The sequence below is a fragment of the Bubalus kerabau genome, chromosome 10, assembly GCF_029407905.1.
Source record: "Bubalus kerabau isolate K-KA32 ecotype Philippines breed swamp buffalo chromosome 10, PCC_UOA_SB_1v2, whole genome shotgun sequence".
NCBI classification, from domain to species: domain Eukaryota; kingdom Metazoa; phylum Chordata; class Mammalia; order Artiodactyla; family Bovidae; genus Bubalus; species Bubalus kerabau.
The window spans coordinates 105618279-105636348 of NC_073633.1; the positions used below are offsets into that span (position 1 = coordinate 105618279).

Below are 18070 nucleotides of genomic sequence, written 5' to 3' on the forward strand. Positions count from 1 at the left end.
TTCCATGTCCAGTTCTAACTATTGCTTCTTGACCTGCATACAGACTTCTCAGGAGGCAGGTCAGGTGGTCTGATATTCCCAATTCTTTAAGAATTTCCCACAGTTTGTTATGATCCACACAGTCAAAGGCTTTGGCATAGTCAATAAAGTGGAAATAGATGTTTTTCCAAAACTCTCTTGCTTTTTCTATGATCCAACACAGGTTGGCAATTTGATCTCTGGATTCTCTGCCTTTTCTTAATCCAGCTTGAACATCTGGACGTTTGTGGTTCACATACTGTTGAAGCCTAGCTTAGAGAATTTTGAGCATTACTTTGCTAGCGTGTGAGATGAGTGTAATTGTTCGGTACTTTGAACATTCTTTGGCATTGCCGTTCTTTGTGATTGGAATGAAAACTGACCTTTTCCAGTCCTGTGGCCACTGCTGAGTTTTTCAAATTTGCTGGCATATTGAGTGCAGCACATTCACAGCATCATCTTTTAGGATTTGACATAGCTCAACGTGATTCCATCACGTCCACTAGCTTTGTTCATAGTGAGGCTTCCTAAGTACCACTTGACTTAGCATTCCAGGATGTCTGGCTCTAGGTGGGTGATCACACCATTGTGATTATCTGGGTTGTGAAGATCTTTTTTGTATAGTTCTTCTGTGTATTCTTGCCACTTCTTCTTAATATCTTCTGCTTCTGTTAGGTCCATTTCTGTCTATTATTGTGACCATCTTTGCATGAAATGTTCCCTTGGTATCTCTAATTTTCTTGTAGAGATCTCTAATCTTTCCCATTCTATTGTTTGCCTCAATTTCTTTGCATTGATCACTGAGGAAGGCTTTCTTATCTCTTCTTGCTATTTAGAACTCTGCATTCAGATGCTTATATCTTTCCTTTTCTCCTTTGCCTTTAGCTTCTCTTCTTTTGTCAGCTATTTGTAAGGTCTCCTCAGACAACCATTAAGCCTTTTTGCATTTTTTTTCTTGGGGATGGTCTTAATTCCTGTCTCCTGTAGAATTTCACGAACCTTGTCCCTAGTTCTTCAGGCACTCTGTCTATCAGATCTAATCCCTTGAATTTGTCACTTCCATTGTATAATGGTAAGGGATTTAATTTAGATCACACCGGAATGGTCTGGTGGTATTCCCTACTTTCTTCATTTTAAGTCTGAATTTGGCAATAAGGAGTTCATGATCTAAGCCACAGTCAGCTCCCAGTCTTGTTTCTGCAGACTGTATAGAGCTTCTCCATCTTTGGCTGCAAAGAATATAATCAATCTGATTTCGTTGTTGACCAGCTGGTGCTGTCCATGTGTAGAGTCTTCTCTTGTGTTGTTGGAAGAGGGTGTATGCTATGACCAGTGTGTCTCTTGGCAGAACTCGGTTAGCTTTTGCCCTGCTTCATTCTGTACTCCAAGGCCAAATTTGCCTGTTATTCCAAGTATCTCTTGACTTCCTACTCTTGCATTCCAGTCCCCTATAATGAAAAGGACATCTTTTTGAGGTGTTAGTTCTAGAAGGTCTTCGTAGAACCGTTCAACTTCAGCTTCTTCAGAATTACTGGTTGGGACATAGACTTGGATTACTGTGATATTGAATGGTTTGCCTTGGACTTGAACAGAGATCATTCTGTCATTTTTGAGATTACATCCAAGTACTGCATTTCAGAGTCTTTTGTTGACTATGAGGACTACTCTACTTCTTCTAAGGGATTCTTGCCCACACTAGTAGTTATAATGGTCATCTGAGTTAAATTCATCCATTCCAGTCCATTTTAGTTCACTGATTCCTAAAATGTCAATGTTTACTCTTGCCATCTCCTGTTTGACCACTTTCAATTTGCCTTGATTCATGGACCTAACATTCCAGGTTCCTATGCAATATTGTTATTTACAGCATCGGACTTTAATTCCATCACCAGTCACATCCACCACTGGGCATTGTTTTTGCTTTGGCTTCATTCTTTCTGGAGCTATTTCTCTGCTCTTCTCCAGTCGCATATTGGGCACCTACTGACCTGGGGAGTTCATCTTCCAGTGTCCTATCTTTTTGCCTTTTCACACTCTTCATGGGGTTCTCAGGGCAAGAATACTGAAATGCTTTGCCATTCCCTTCTCCAGTGGACCACATTCTGTCAGAACTCTCCACTATGACCTGTCCATCTTGGGTGGCCCTACGTGGCATGGCTCATAGTTTCATTGAGTTAGACGAGGCTGTGGTCCATGTGATCAGTTTGATTAGTTTTCTGTGATTGTGGTTTTCATTCTGCCTGCTGCCGCCGCTAAGTAGCTTCAGTCATGTCCGACTCTGTGCATCCCCATAGATGGCAGCCCACCAGGCTCTCCCGTGCCTGGGATTCTCCAGGCAAGAACACTGGAGTGGGTTGCCATTGCCTTCTCCAATGCAGGAAAGTGAAAAGTGAAAGTGAAGTCGCTCAGTCATGTCCGACTCCTAGCGACCCCATGGACTGCAGCCTACCAGGCTCCTCCATCCATGGGATTCTCCAAGCAAGGGTACTGGAGTGGGGTGCCATCACATTCTGCCTGCCCTCTGACAGATAAGGATAAAAGGCTAAAGGAAGCTTCCTGATGGGAGAGACTGACTGATGGGAAACTGGGTCTTCTTCTGATGGGTGGAGCCATGCTCAGTAAATCTTTAATCCAACTTTCTGTTGATGAGTGGGGCTGTGTTCCGTCCCTGTTGTTTGACCAGAGACCAAACTATGGTGGAGGTGATGGAGATAATAGCACCTCCTTTAAGAGGTCACGTGCACGCACTGCCACACTCAGTGCCCCCGACCCTGCAGCAGGCCACCACCGACCCACGCCTCTGCTGGAGACTGCTGGACACTCCCAGGCAAGTCTGGGTCAGTCTCTCATGGGGGCACTGCTCCTTCCTCCTGGGTCAGGTGGTGCTAGTGGTAAAGAATCCGCCTGCCAATGCAGGGGACACAAGAGACATGGGTTTGATCCCTGGGTCCAGAATATCCCCTGGAGCAGGGAGTGGCACCCCACTCCAATATTCTTGCCTGGAAATTCTGTGTGCAGAGGAGCCCGATGGGCTATAGTTCATGGGGCCGCAGAGACACGACTGCGCATAAACGCACATTCCGGGGTCCCTCTATTGATATGGCCTCAGCTGCTAGAGACAAGCTAGAGTTTGTCACGCCTTGTTGGCGGCATTTTGAGGTATGCAGGACCTTGGTTCTCTGATCAGGGATCGAAACTGTGCTGGACCACCAGGGAAGTCCTCCTAGAGTCTGTCAGGTCTGTGAATGCATAGGTTTGGATGGAATTACTAAAAGCCGAGGATTCTGCAGTTTTCAATACAGCAGTTGTATAGCTAGCTACCAGTAAGAAATATGAAGCATATCTTGACATCAGTCTAACGACAGAAAACACGAGAATTTTTTGTTTGGTGAACTTTTAACAAAAAGTTAACACTTCCAGGACGATACATAATTCTGTTCAGAGAGGTAACTATAGACGCTCGCACAGACACGCAAGACCTTCTTACATACTGTAGTAGCAACTACTCTGTAATTATTGTTGACTTGTCTCAAGTTGCTTCATGTTCCTAATGCCTTCTAATACATCATCAAAAATTCTGCTATTTGAAAGCATGCCAAAGAAAGAAAAAGGTTAGGAACCACCACCACCGTCATCTCAAACATACATAGAGCACCCACATGTGAATACTGGGCTTGGTTATATGAAGGAGTAATCAAGGAAAATGAACTCACAGTCTGTGCTTTGAAGAATTTACGTTCAAGAGAAGAAAACAAGATAAAGCCATAAGGACCTTTAACAACAAGTAAAAAGTGGGACTTCCTCGGTAGTCCAGTGGCTAGGATTTTCTGCTTTTAATACCAGAGGGTTTGATTCCTGCTTGGGGAGCTACCATGCCATGCAGCACAGCCAAAAAATAAAATATAAAATAACAATAATAATAACAAAATAATTTTTTAAAGAAATATTTTTTAAAATAAAAACAAGTGAATTATAGATACACATTTTAATATAATTAAGTGCCACATCTAAAAAATTACAAAAGAATTATAGGATAAACATACTCATCAAATGAGACTTTATTAAATTCTACCCTTCATTAACAACCACTACATTTAACAGATGGATGTAGGGAAGATAAAGAAAAGCAGATTTATCATAGGTTGTTAAAAAAAATGAACTTACGTGCAAAGATTAAGTCTTATGCTAATTTTAATATAGGAGGACATTTCTTAGGTAAATACAGCCACTTATAGATACATCAGTTTTAGAAAAAGTGGATATGATAATTGAAGCTAAGAGAAGATAAAACTGGGACATATAAAAGACAGGACAGTAATAAAATGCCATATATATTTTAAAGTTAGAAACTTTACTATACTGGGAAAAGTATTTTGGTCAACAAATGCGACACCATGTATAAGTAAAATCTTAACATTGCACCTCCACTTCAAGGATTAGTGATCTTGAAATTGAAGCATTAGAAAGTGTCCAAAATGAAGCATAAAGAGAAAAGACAGTAGAAAAAAGAAAACGGAGCATGTAAGAGCTGTGAGGCGATGTCAAATTGTCGAGCACACGTGAAATTGGAGTCTCATAAGGAAGAAAAGAGTGAAAACAGGGATTAAGACACATTTGAAGAAACAGTTTTCATAATTAATGAAAAATTACAAGCCATCAATCCAAGAAACTCAGTGAATCTCAAGAAGGGTGTTAGAACTTACATACACATACTCCTGGACGTATCACAGACAAACGACTGAAAAGAGAAAAGACAAAGACAAAATGACATTCAGAAGAACAAAGATCCTAAAGAGTCTACTCCCCAAATCTACCAGAGCTAGTAAGTGAATTTAGAAGGGTTACATAAACAAGGTCAATATCTCAGCATTCTTTTTTACTTATGGCTATTGTAATTCAAAAATGGTTTGTTAAACTTCTTTGATGAAACATTAAAAGCAATGTGCAAGCAAATAGTCAACTTTGCAGAGGCATAATTCCTCTAAGACACTATAAAAGTTTTACGTACTCTAATCTGGATGACAATAATAAATTATTTAAAGCAGTATTTCTCATTCTGGGGCCTTTGGATCATGAGAAGCCTGTGAAAGTAATACAATTTCAATTATAGAAAGGCAATTGTATACTTTCCAGCACAAGCTAAAGGATCAACTAGTTTTGAACTAGACCTCACTTTGGATACAGTGGTTACTTAATTTCAATATGAAGTTTTTCTGTTCTTCTGATTTTTAATTTTAACCTTGACATAGTTTTAGATGGTTAGAAATGATAAAAGAATTTCTATATATTTTAATCTTTATCCCTATTCCTGATGCCCTGAATATTAGCACTTATATTTTCCTTACCATTCTCTCTCCCCATATGAGTGTATGGAAATATGTATATACACATACAGGTATATATGTATGTGTGTATATATATATATATATATATATATATATATATGCATATGTGTGTGTGTAAATTCTCTCAGAGTAATTTGCAGACATAACTCCCTTTTTTAGTGTGTATTATTTTCCAAATTGACATTCTCTTCCATAATTATAGGGTAATTATTAAAATCACCAAATAAACATTGATACAATACTGTTGTTTAAACTATGAATCTTATTTGAATTTTGCTTATTGTCCAGTTAATAGCCTTTATAGGAAAACTTTTAAAATCTGACCCAGGATTCTATTTACATGCTGTATTAAATTTTCAAGTCTCTTTAAATCTGGGAAAAGTTTCTGAATATTTTTCCATCATCTTGACACTGTGAAGAACACAGATCATTTATTTTGCTCAGTTGGTTTTATCTGATGTTTTCTCTTTACTAGATTCAGGTTATACATTCTTGGGAGTAATACAGAAAGCAGTGTTGTATCCATCTCAGTGCATCGTATGCAGAGGAAAAATGCTAACTCTGCGTTCCATTTCTGGTTGACTTTGATGGCTTGGTTAAGGTGGTGGCTGCTGGGTTTCTCCTCTTTAAAGTTATAATTAATTAATCCCCAAGATATTAGTATCTTTGGAATAATAAAGAAATTTTAATATAAAATGTTTATTCATAAGCATTGACAAATAGAAAAATAATAACTATAGTTTGGTACACATAATTTCTCAAGGCATGCCTTGGATGAAGGGTGATTGAGGGGGTAATAAAAAGATTACACACTATTGCCTTATAATGTTATTTTAATCTCTGATTAACAAAAGCTTGTGGCAGCATCTTTAGTCTGTTTATGATGTTTATTAAATTCTGTAGACCATTCTCCATGAATGCACAGAATAAAAATCTCATTCATAGTAATCAACTTTGTTCAAAGGACAATCAGCTAATCGGTTACAGGTTGAAAATTTTTTTTTAAAAGGTCACAATGAAGTATTTTGAATACTCACACATCTTAAAACACATTCATTCCTGCAAATTAATTTTTGCTGCTGAGAGGTTTTTTAAAATCCTTTTGTATTAATTTTTAAAGATCAGGCAATATACAGGACTGTAAATAAAAATTCGGTTATAAAAAGTAACCATTAAGAATGTCTGATGATTTCTGTTGACAAATATTTCAACAGGGTTCACACAGTGGAAGCTGTAGAGTCAGGGAGTTTTAGAAGCTGACAGGGTAAACAGGCTCCTTGAATTCATCATTCAGTGAGTCCTTTTTTTGTTTTTCCCTTTCTTTCCCGAGCAGGTCTGTGAAGAGGAAACTTTTTCATGTTGTTTATTCTAATTGGAGGATAACAGCTTTACTGTGCTGTGTTCGTTTCTGCCATCCATCACCACGAATCCGCGGTGAACGTGTACACACCCCCACCTCCCTGGGCCTCCGTCCCAACCTACACCTCTAGGTCATCACAGAGCATGCGGCTGAGCTACCTGCTACAAGGCTGTGAAGAAATTTCAAGTTACAACGTGAACAAGGTTGAACAGTTACTCAGAGCATTAGCCTAAAAGCGGGGCTTCCTGGGCGGCTCAGCTGTAAACAACCCCACACACTAGCAGCAGCCTAAAGAAATGGGCCCAGACTAGATCCCAGGGTGTGCAACAGTGTTAAAGCTGTTGTTGTTCAGCTGCTCAGTTGTGTCTATTTTTTGACCCCACGGACTGAAGCCCACCAAGCTGCTCTGCCCATGGGATTCTCCAAGCAAGAAGACTGGAGCGAGTTGCCATGCCCTTCTCCCAGGGATCTTCCGGACCCAGGGATCAAACCCGTGTCTCCTGCATTGCAGGCGGATTCTTTATCACAGAGCCATCTGGGAAGCCCAGGGTTAAATTTGGGATATAAAAAATGCTGTGTAAGGTAGAATGGCAAGTATCCTCTAAAGGAATGTTAAGATTTAGTGAGTAGACGCAGTTTAAGCTGGGCCTAAATTTTGGTATGTAGATAACTGGTAAAGGAGAAGGACATTCCTGGAATGTGTGAGGCTATTAAAAAGAATGGAGGTGCACACGGGGTGGAGACCAGAAGGCTGATACTAAATTTTAAAATTTATATTGTAAAAGTAGTACATTGATTTTCACTATAAAAATTGAAGATATATTAAAGGCATGCTCTTTTTCTCCTTGAAAGCTAAGTTTCTAAAAGTGAGATTAAAAAAAATAAACAAATAAGTAAAAGTGAGATCAAAGGTTTTCTGTATTTCAATCTTGAGATTATTTTCTAAAGAAATTGTCAGAATCTCCAGTAATTCTATAGGGCATGAAAGGGTTTCTTTGTATTCTAACCAACACAATTTTTTATCTTTCTAACTTTTCCTAATCTACTGAGTGAAAAAGAAGTGCTGCTTTCATTTTTATTTCTCTGATTAATAGGGAGGTGGATCAATTCCAAATATGTTTATACTTTATCTCCTACAGTCTTTAAAGAAAATGTTATTCCTAGTTTCTTTTGTTTTATAGGAGTTTAAAATGGGTTTTATAGTCAAATAAACCTATCTTTTCAATGGAAATTTTTGGGTTTTGGAGCCTGTTTGGTAAAGATTCCATCTACCCAAGATTAAAAAAAAAAAAAATCTTCCTAACTTTTTTTCTTTTACTTTTGGAGTTTGTTTTAACCAAGAGATCTTTATTTTTGCACACTGGTGAGTTGACTCATTTTTTTCCCCAAACGGAAAGCTAACTATCCCCTACACAATCTGCCAGAAAGGCTATCTTTTCCTTACTGTTTTGAAATACCATGTTTGTCATATGTTAAACTGTCACATATCCGTAACCATATCTGGCTTCTCTATTCTGTTCCATTGATCTCTTTGTGAACCTGTTCAGATACCTCCTTGCTATGATTACTATAGCTTTACTGTAGGTTTTTGGGGTCTTGTAAGGCAAATCCCCCCTTATAATTATTCTTTCTCACTTTTGGGGGTGGGAAGATACTCTTCCTGATGATTGTCAGATTCAACTATTCTAGTTATTAAAAAAACACAGAATTTACAGGGTAATTTGAAGAGAACTGAAACATCAGTATCTGATCTTTCAATCTAGGACCAGGGTATTTATTTATGTTTCTTTTTCTATGCCTTTCAGTAAAATTTAGTAGTGTCATTCATGTGGCAGTTAGTGATACCTTGCTAATTAGTATAAGTAGATGTCCAAAATCTAATTATGGGAGACAAAGACATGAGGATGAAGGAATCAGTGTTCGTCAGCTTTGCTGCTGTAACAAATGATCCAAACGTCTCAGTAACTTTCAACAATCACCTTTCTTTCTGGTTCACATCATACGTTGGCAGTTGTACAGAGCTGTGGCTTGGCTGTGCTTGGCTCCATCCGTCTTTTCACCCTAAAACTCAGGCTGAAGAAGCAGAGGAGAAAGAGCAAGAGACAACCATGAAAGCTCTAGAAGATTCTGATAGAACACAGAGTGTGTTTTTTTTGCTCATAATCCATTGACCGCAGCAAGTCACGTGGCCAACTCCAATGTCAATGGGGACAGGGCAGTCACGTGGCAGTACTGGGTGGATGTTTAGCCTTCCTGTAGAGGAGGGGGTACATGGATAACCGGGGACAATAATACAATCTGCCACAGTATCCTCAGGAAAAGGAATTATGTAAGGGAATTCAAAACTCTATAAATGCTTAAAACTTTGGAACGTCCAGAGTAAAGTGGATAATTTTTCAGAATATGAGGGAGGGAAAAGGGGAATGCCAGGAAGTATAAATATGAGACTTTCACGAGAAGACGAAAATATGTTTCACCAGTGCAGGGAAAAGTTAACTCAAACTGTTCGACCTTCTCAGGTTCCAGCAGGGATTCAGGGATGGGCGGTCAGGCTGGGAACGAGAGTGGGTGTGCCGGGCAGACAACTCCCCTGGATTCCCTCTCATCGCCTTTCTCTCCGAATTCCATCTGGGAAGGACGCCATAGGGTAGCACTCTGTTACTGACTCTAACAGGGCCAAGGCCAGGCATTGTGAAGAGATTGGAATAAAGGTGCAGAAATTCTTGAGATGACTGTTTTATGTTTGGTTTGATGATAAGGTATTATGTTCAGTTAAATAATCTATACTACCAAGTCTTAACATTTATCTAGATGCTAATTAATAGTTAGATCTTAAAACTTAAATAGTAAACCAGAACTTGTATTACTCAGTATAATATTATAGGAAGGAAAGCTATTATTCAGAAAAAAAAATTTTTTTGAGCACGTATTATGTCCAAACACTATTCTAGGCACTGAGGATGCAGTCAACTTTCTACTTTTGGTGCTTGCTTTCTGGGGAAGAGTGGGTAAGGGGAGAGAGAGAGAGGTAAACATATACATGCATACATGTAAAATATATCAGGTGGTTATGGATGCTACAAAGAAAAAAGTGGCAGGGAAACGAAATGGGAATGGTTTTCAGGGAGGACCTCTTTAATAAAGTGATATATCAGTGGGGAGTTTTATGAACAGAGAGTGATGTAGGTTGCTACCTCAAGGCAGAGTGTGGCTGTCAGAAAACACTACCCTAAGCCCAGACAAGCACCAGCAAGGAGGCCAGTGAACCAAGTAAGCAAGTCCGAGGGGCTGAGATACGGCCAGAGAAGCAGGCAGGAGCTAGGACCTGCAGGACCTTCAGATCTTGGTAGAGAGTTTGGATGGTGGCGTTAGAGCCTTTCAGAACTTGTTTTTTTAAAAAAGAGCAGTACTCTAGCCAAATCAAAGATACTGCCTTACTCACTGCCCTTCTGTCATAAGTGTATATAAGTGTCCTTGTGGTAGACCAAAGTAGCGAGCAGGGATGTAAGAATATAGTGCATATTGCACTTTAAAAACCAGTACTTTCAGTCTGCATTTAAACTTTTTATACCAGGAATCCCTGTATATAAATGTCATATGACAGGTAGATTTTGGTTTGATCAAAATGCCATTATTTTAGCTAAAAAAAAAACCTAGGTTTATTTTTCTTTTTAAAAATAATTTAAAAAGGATCCTCATGACCCCTTCCCAATGAGTAGAAATAAGGCACTCTTTCAGATCATGTTCAATTGAATGAGGATGAGATGGAGCCAGAAGTGGTTGTCACATAAATAGAATTTATACCAACAGAGTTCTAAGCTTACTTCAATTGTTGAAATTAATTTGTTTTCAGACTTCAGAATCTGATTTTCAGAGTACAAGAAGCTTGATAGAAAAAGCAATTGAATGCAATCAGCCTCTCTTTACGTGCTTAGTTTAAAACTGTTTAGGCTGTCGTGTGTGATATGAATCAGAGAGACTCGGTAAACGTTCCTAAGAACACCTAGACGCTCACCTTCAGGGATGTGTAATTGCCTGCGAAATTCAGACTGAAACAAGCAAATTTAGAATAAAAGGGAACACTGAATCATTGCATTTTCACGTTTCTGAGGCTTTGGCCAGGTGATGGCTTCACTGGAGAGTCACGAGAGAGAAGAAAGCGGGTGTTGGCAGATGGTCAGTTATTTGAGGTCAATGTAAGGTCGCTCATGTACAGGAATCGAGACGCATTTTATTTATTTTCAGGGAAATCACTAGTTTTACAGTGTTATTCAACTTGGACATTATAATGGCAGTAACAGAGTGAAGAGAATACATCCCATCAGTTTAGGAAAAATTATCGTTCAAGTATTTGAAATGCCAGTAATATTTGATTGTGACTAACTTTATGGCATAAAATAGCTTTTCTGTGAATAAAAGCTAAAATAGGCTTGAAGACTTGAGGAAATGTGAAGATTTATAAAGAGAGCTTTAGTAATTAAAGCTGTGATACACCTTCTTAAATATTGACCTTCATATCACTAGCCTTGAATAGACAATCCAGAAACAGTGTTCATTCTATGCTATAATTTGAAATATAATTAAGGTAGCATTCAAAAATCACTGAATCAGTATCTAGTAAACTATGGCATACAAAATGCACATTTAAAAAAAAAACACCAAGAGCTTTCCTACATAAAAAATTTTCCTAAAAAGACAATTATCTGCATTTGGCAAATAATAACTTTGGCTCTGCCCTTCCAGTAGCCAAATGTATTATTATGTTCATGGCATTGAATATAATTTTCTGCACAATCTTAAATAATAGTTGTGCTAGCCTGTCTTGTCCCATATTCTAATGGAGATGTGTCTAAGGTTGTTCTGTGGAGTGTGGTTCAAGATAGGATACTCTAACGTGCCAAGGGGACTTCCTGGTGGCTCAGATGGTAAAGAATCTGCCTGCAATGCAGGAGACCTGGGATCCCTGAGTTGGGAAGATCCCCTGTAGAAGGGAACACCAACTCAATCCAGTATTCTTGCCTGGACAAGACCATGGACAGAGGAGCCTGGCAAGCTATAGTCCATGGGACTCCAAAAAGTCGGCCACGACTGAGCAACTAACACTTCTGTTTTCACAACACGCCAAGGGAAAATCCTCAGATTCCTGGTTTGTGGTGGTGGTTTAGTCATGTCGAACCTCGTCACCTTATGGTGGGCAGACCGCCAGGCTCCTCTATCCAAGTTTACCAACAGCTATAATTTTCTCTCCCTTCCATGAGAGAGGAGAGTCTTTGCTACATCCCCATAGTTTAGAAAGTGTCTGGTACAGGTGGGCACTCAATAAATGCTTGGTGAGTAAATGAGAATTTATTAAGAGGATTGAGTCAAGAAGACATGTGATGTGTCTATAAAATTATCTGGAAAAAGTTTGAGATCTTAAGAATAATTTATCTAACAATATTGGAATTATACATATATCAAAGTTGTATTATAAAAAATATATCCATTTTCTTAAAAGTAAGTGAATGTTTTGATAGTTTGTACAATTAAGTTGCCTTTAAAATGCATAAAGATCTTTAAACTGGTTTTTTTGACTGTTCTGGGTCTTCATTGCTGCACGGGGACTACTCTTTCCTGCTGTGTGTGGGCTTCTCGTTGTGGTGGCTTTTCTTGCTGCGAAGCACAGGCTCTAGGGCATGTGTGCTTCAGTCCCTGTAGCATGTTGGCCCAGCACTGGTTCTGTGCAGACCCTAGGGTGTGCGGGCTTCAGTCCCTGTAGCATGTGGGCCCAGCACTGCCTCTGTGCAGACCCTAGGGCGTGCGGGCTTCAGTCCCTGTAGCGTGTGGGCCCAGCACTGCCTCTGTGCAGGCTCTGGGGCGTGCGGGCTTCAGTCCCTGTAGCATGTGGGCCCAGCACTGCCTCTGTGCAGGCTCTGGGGCGTGCGGGCTTCAGTCCCTGTAGCATGTGGGCCCAGCACTGCCTCTGTGCAGGCTCTGGGGCGTGCGGGCTTCAGTCCCTGTAGCATGTGGGCCCAGCACTGCCTCTGTGCAGGCTCTGGGGCGTGCGGGCTTCAGTCCCTGTAGCATGTGGGCCCAGCACTGCCTCTGTGCAGGCTCTGGGGCGTGCGGGCTTCAGTCCCTGTAGCATGTGGGCCCAGCACTGGCTCTGTGCAGGCTCTGGGGTGTGCAGGCTTCAGTCCCTGTAGCATGTGGGCCCAGCACTGGCTCTGTGCAGGCCCTAGGGTGTGCGGGCTTCAGCCCCTGTAGCATGTGGGCCCAGCACTGCCTCTGTGCAGGCTCTGGGGTGTGCGGGCTTCAGTAGCTGTGGTGCACCAGCTTAGTTGCTCCATGGCATGTGGTATCTCCCCAAACCAGGGATAGAACCCGCGTCTCCTGAATTGGCAGGCAGATTCCCATCCACTGTAACCCCTGAGAAGTCTTAAACTGATCATTTAAAAAAATAAAGACAAAAAACAAACTTGCCTGATTTTTATCCCCTTCAAGAGAAAAATAACTTTCAAATTGCCTTAGGAAAACTATACTTACGTAGACTAATCTTCAAAGGCTTTGGTATTTTAATGAAAAAAGTTATATAGCACTAAGTTTTTGAAATGGTTAAAATGAGCTCCCTAAATTGGAGAAGGCAATGGCACCCCACTCCAGTACTCTTGCCTGGAAAATCCCACGGACGGAGAAACCTGGTAGGCTGCAGTCCATGGGGTCTCTGGGAGTCGAACACGACTGAGCGACTTCACTTTCACTTTTCACTTTCATGCATTGGAGAAGGAAATGGCAACCTATTCCAGTGTTCTTGCCTGGAGAATCCCAGGGACGGGGGAGCCTGGTGGGCTGCAGTCTATGGGGTCGCACAGAGTCGGACACGACTGAAGCGACTTAGCAGCAGCAGCAGCAAACATTTAAATAGATGCCAAAGTGCATATTGAAGCATTAAATTATTTATTTCAAAATGTAACTCTTAGTTTTGCATTTAGTAAGAAAAGTATAGCATCTATTGAACTTAGCTAGTCATTCAACAAACATCTATGAGATTTTGTAAGGTTGAATAATATGAAAGTCTACTAGGAAGACACAAGCATTACATTGCAGCACAATAAGTTTTATAGGAAGAGTACTGAGAATATTTGCAGAGAGGTCTTTGGAGAATTGGAGTTCAAATAAAGTTGACATTTGGCTTGGATCTATACCAACCAGACAACAGGCATGGGGAAAGGACATAAAGACATCGCAGGTACAGACCAGCAAGTGCAAAGGCACTAAATCCTGAAAGTACATGAAGCATACAGACAGTGCTGTGTGCCAGAGTATCTTCTGCTTTCAAAAGTACACATTGCACATTTGGTTGAGGGTGTAGGATCTTGGGGCCTCCCAGGTGGCTCAGATGGTGAAGAATCTGCCTGCAATGCAGGAGACCTGGGTTCAATGACTCGAGTTCAAATTTGATTCTGCCACTTATGAGCTGAGCAAACAACAAAGTCTAATTTTCAGTTCTTTTCCCTGTAAGATTGAGATAATAATAATACCAAACTTGCAGGGTTAGTTAGAAGATTTAAGGGCAGATGTAGAATGTAATTCACCTACAGTAAGACTGAGTAAATGTTAGTGATCATTATATTGGTATATAGATAAATGTCAGTGACTTCTTATTAAAGTAATACCAAGTGGTGATTTGCTTATAGATTGCTGAGAATTATTTATCTCGTGGCTTTTGTTTTAGCTTAAAAAGCAGAGTAAGTCCTATGCTAGTGCTAATAATGAGCCACCTTTTCCATATAGAGTCCAAGGGTATCACAGTATCACTTCTTCCAGAACAACAGGAAAAAAAACTGTATACATGCTACCTCGGATAATATCCATGTTAGAAAAAGATTTCTACCCCAGAATTAGTGGTTTATGCAACTGCCAGTAATAGAACTCTATAACTTTAAAATTCCAAAAGAACATCTTTTGTTGTTCAGTTGCTAAATCCTGTCTGGCTTCCTGTGACTCCATGGACTGCAGCACACCAGGCCTCCCTGTCCTTCACAGTCTCCCAGAGCTTGTTCAAACTCATGTCCATCGAGTCAGTGATGCCATCCAACCATCTCATCCTCTGTCGTCCCCTTCTCCTCCTGCCCTCACTCTTTCCCAGCATCAGGGTCTTTTCCAATGAGTCAGCTTGTTAGGAAGCGTAGTACAAAATAGCCGTATTAGGAGAAAGTCCTTGGGAAAATGGCGAAGGGCCAGAAGTACCCCGGCTTCGTGTACTGCGGACAGAAAAACATCTCCTGCCTTTGGTTATGCTCGGCGCCAAGATTTAATAATAAATAGGGATGTTACTTGAGAAAACGGGTTATGGGATAAGCACATGAGTCACTTAGAACACACTGTCCTTGAAATGTTTTTACTGATTGTGTTAACCCCATATGCGCTCTGCTGGTCGTATACTCTAAGCTCTTTGTTCCTGCTTCTGTAAAAAGGCTTGACTGCAGAAATAAACTTGTCAGTCCTTGCAACAGACTGCCCGAGTGTCATTCTTTCAGGTTTGTCGCTTCCAAGTCCCGGGGAGAAAAAAATCCCCAACAAGTGGCGCCCGAACAGGGACTTGAAAGGAAGGCTGAACAAAGCGACGAGCCCCTGCAGAAAGAAGTAAGCAGGATGGGATAACATAGCAGTAAGATTCCTTTCATTTCTATAATGCATCATTTTTTGAAACAAAACGGTGTTAATGTTTCAAGAGATCAATTGAACGACTGCTATCATATTTTACTGGAACAATTCATGGTTCCCAGAAGAGGGGACACTCAATCTAGACATATAGAAAAGGGTTAAAAATAATGTTTTGCGAGCATATCGGCAAGGGTTACATGATCACTCATACGGGCTATCATAGAACAAACTGAAGGGCATAACGTTGATTTGGAAGTAAAAACTATTCAATCTTAACATAAACATGAGCTTAAAGAACAAGATATGCAAGGTGCTTTGAAATATAAGAATGTTATGCTCAATCAGACACAATCCTTAGAAAAACAACTTAGAGACATATATATACAGGATGTGTCAAAACTGAAGCCACTTAGAACGGAGATCATTTCATTCAATGGACAGCCCAAGTCTGAGGCTTTTCCTTCTGCCCCGCCTGTAACAGCAGTTGCTGACCTTGCTTGTAGTAACCACGTCACTCCTCCTCCAGAGATGCCTGCTTGCGCTTTCACTTTCCCAATACAATTTGATCAACCTGTCCAAGGTCAAAATTCTTGGGACGGTGTAGATTTTGGCATGCTGTCTAACTTTAAGAAAGCATGTACTCTGTATGGACCTACTTCTCCTTACTGTATAGAATTTCTCAGAGGATGGGCTGACCATTGGATGCCATATGATTTTTTTCAAGTAGCAAAGATGGCTTTAAATCCTCAACAATTACTGCAATGGCAAATATGGGTCAATGATGAGGCCCAACAGCTGATGACTGACCAGCAATCTCATAGTAAGCCTGCCAATTTAACTTATGGTATACTGACTGGAACAAAGACTATGGCCGATGTAATGGCACAATTAGCTAATATTACCCCTGAGATGTTACATTTCATTAAAGAAACTGCCTGCAAGGCATGGGCAAAGGTTGATAGCGCTAACTCTGATGGTTCATTTGTTAAGATTATTCAAGGACATGAGGCGGAATATTCTCAATTTATAGGAAAATTAAAGGATGCAATTGAAAAATCTATTAAGGATGTAACTTTACAAAATATTAAAACAACTTGCTTTTGAAAACGCTAATGAGGAATATCAATCCATGCTCAGACCAATTCGAGAGACTGGCTCTCTTATGGAATATTTGAAAGCTTATAAGGATACCAGATCTAATTCCCATAGAGCAAAATTGGTGACATTGGAAACCTTTGATGTACAAAAAACTGCTAATGCCAAATGTTTTAACTGTGGGAAGCCCAACCATATGAAAAAACAATGCCACATACCAACACAGGCCAGAAAAAATAATACTACTTCTAATAAGAAGAAACCCCCAAGAGTATATCCAAGATGTAAAAAGGGGTTCCACTGGCTGAATGAATGTCATTCTGAATTTGATAAGGATGGAAACACCTTGACCCCCGGTGCACAACAAGAACAACAGGGAAACTAATAAAGGACCATCCTCTAGCCCCGCTACAAAAGGAGGACCGAGCGTTACGACGCTACAAGCAGCTACATCTAAGAGTGCTTGCATTGATATACCTAGTCCTTACGACATGGAATTAATAGAATTATACAACCCCCACAAAATTCCCACTGGATATTACGGCCCGATTCCATCCGGGAGAATGGGACTGATTTTGGGACGTAGTAGCTGCACAATGAGAGGTTTAATGGTATTGACCGGTGTTATGGACGACGATTATGAAGGGGAAATACATATTATGGTAAATGTTATGAAAATGGGAAATATATACTTACAAAAAGGGGAACATTTTGCATAATTATTACTTTTACCATATGTCAAACCAATGAAGGCATCTAATAAAGTTTGGCAGGGAGGCTTTGGCAGTACCAGCCTTACTGCTGCACTACCCACCTTATTAAGGAACATCAGAAACCCATGCTTACTTTACACATATGGGGAAAGAATTCCACAGGCATGTTAGATACCGGAGCTAACATTTCAATCATTAGAGCTACAGAATGGCCCCTTGATTTGGGTAAGGCTATGGCTCCTTCTAGACTATTAGGAATAAATAAAGCTAACGCCACACAAACTTTTGTCAATACATCCTATTTACAAATGTATGGCCCTAATCAAATTGTAGTTTATCTTAAACCATATATTACTAATATCCTAATCAATTTATGGGGACAGAATTTTCTCAAACAAACGAAAGCCACAATTTCTTTAAATGAACCTTTTTAATGGGAGCCATTGAGTTAACACTGCTACCCCTCAACTGGGAATCTAATACCCCAATATGGACACCTCAGTGGCCCCTAACTAAAGAAAAATTGGCAACTCTTACGCAATTAGTTAATGAACAATTACAAAAAAGCTCATATAGAATCTTCATTTTCCCCATGGAATTTTCCTGTTTTTGTAATAAAAAAGAAATCAAGAAAATGGTGAATGTTGATAGATTTAAGAAATGTTAATAATACCATGTCACCTATGGGGCCCTTATAACCCGGATTGCCTTCCCCTTCTATGGTACCAAAAGGATGGTCTGTAGTTACTATTGATTTACAAGACTGCTTTTTTTTACTACACCTCTGCACCCTAAAGATAGAAAACGTTTTGCCTTTTCAGTTCCTTCTATAAATCACATGGCTCCTGTTAAAAGATTTCAATGGAAGATGCTACCTCAGGGAATGATGAACT

The 18070-nt window shown here is 40.1% G+C and overlaps 1 pseudogene; it reads left to right on the top strand.

Moving 5' to 3' along the window:
• The first annotated feature begins 14931 nt into the window (after window positions 1-14931).
• On the top strand, window positions 14932-17611 carry LOC129622144 (uncharacterized; annotated as a pseudogene).
• Window positions 17612-18070: the final 459 nt, after the last annotated feature.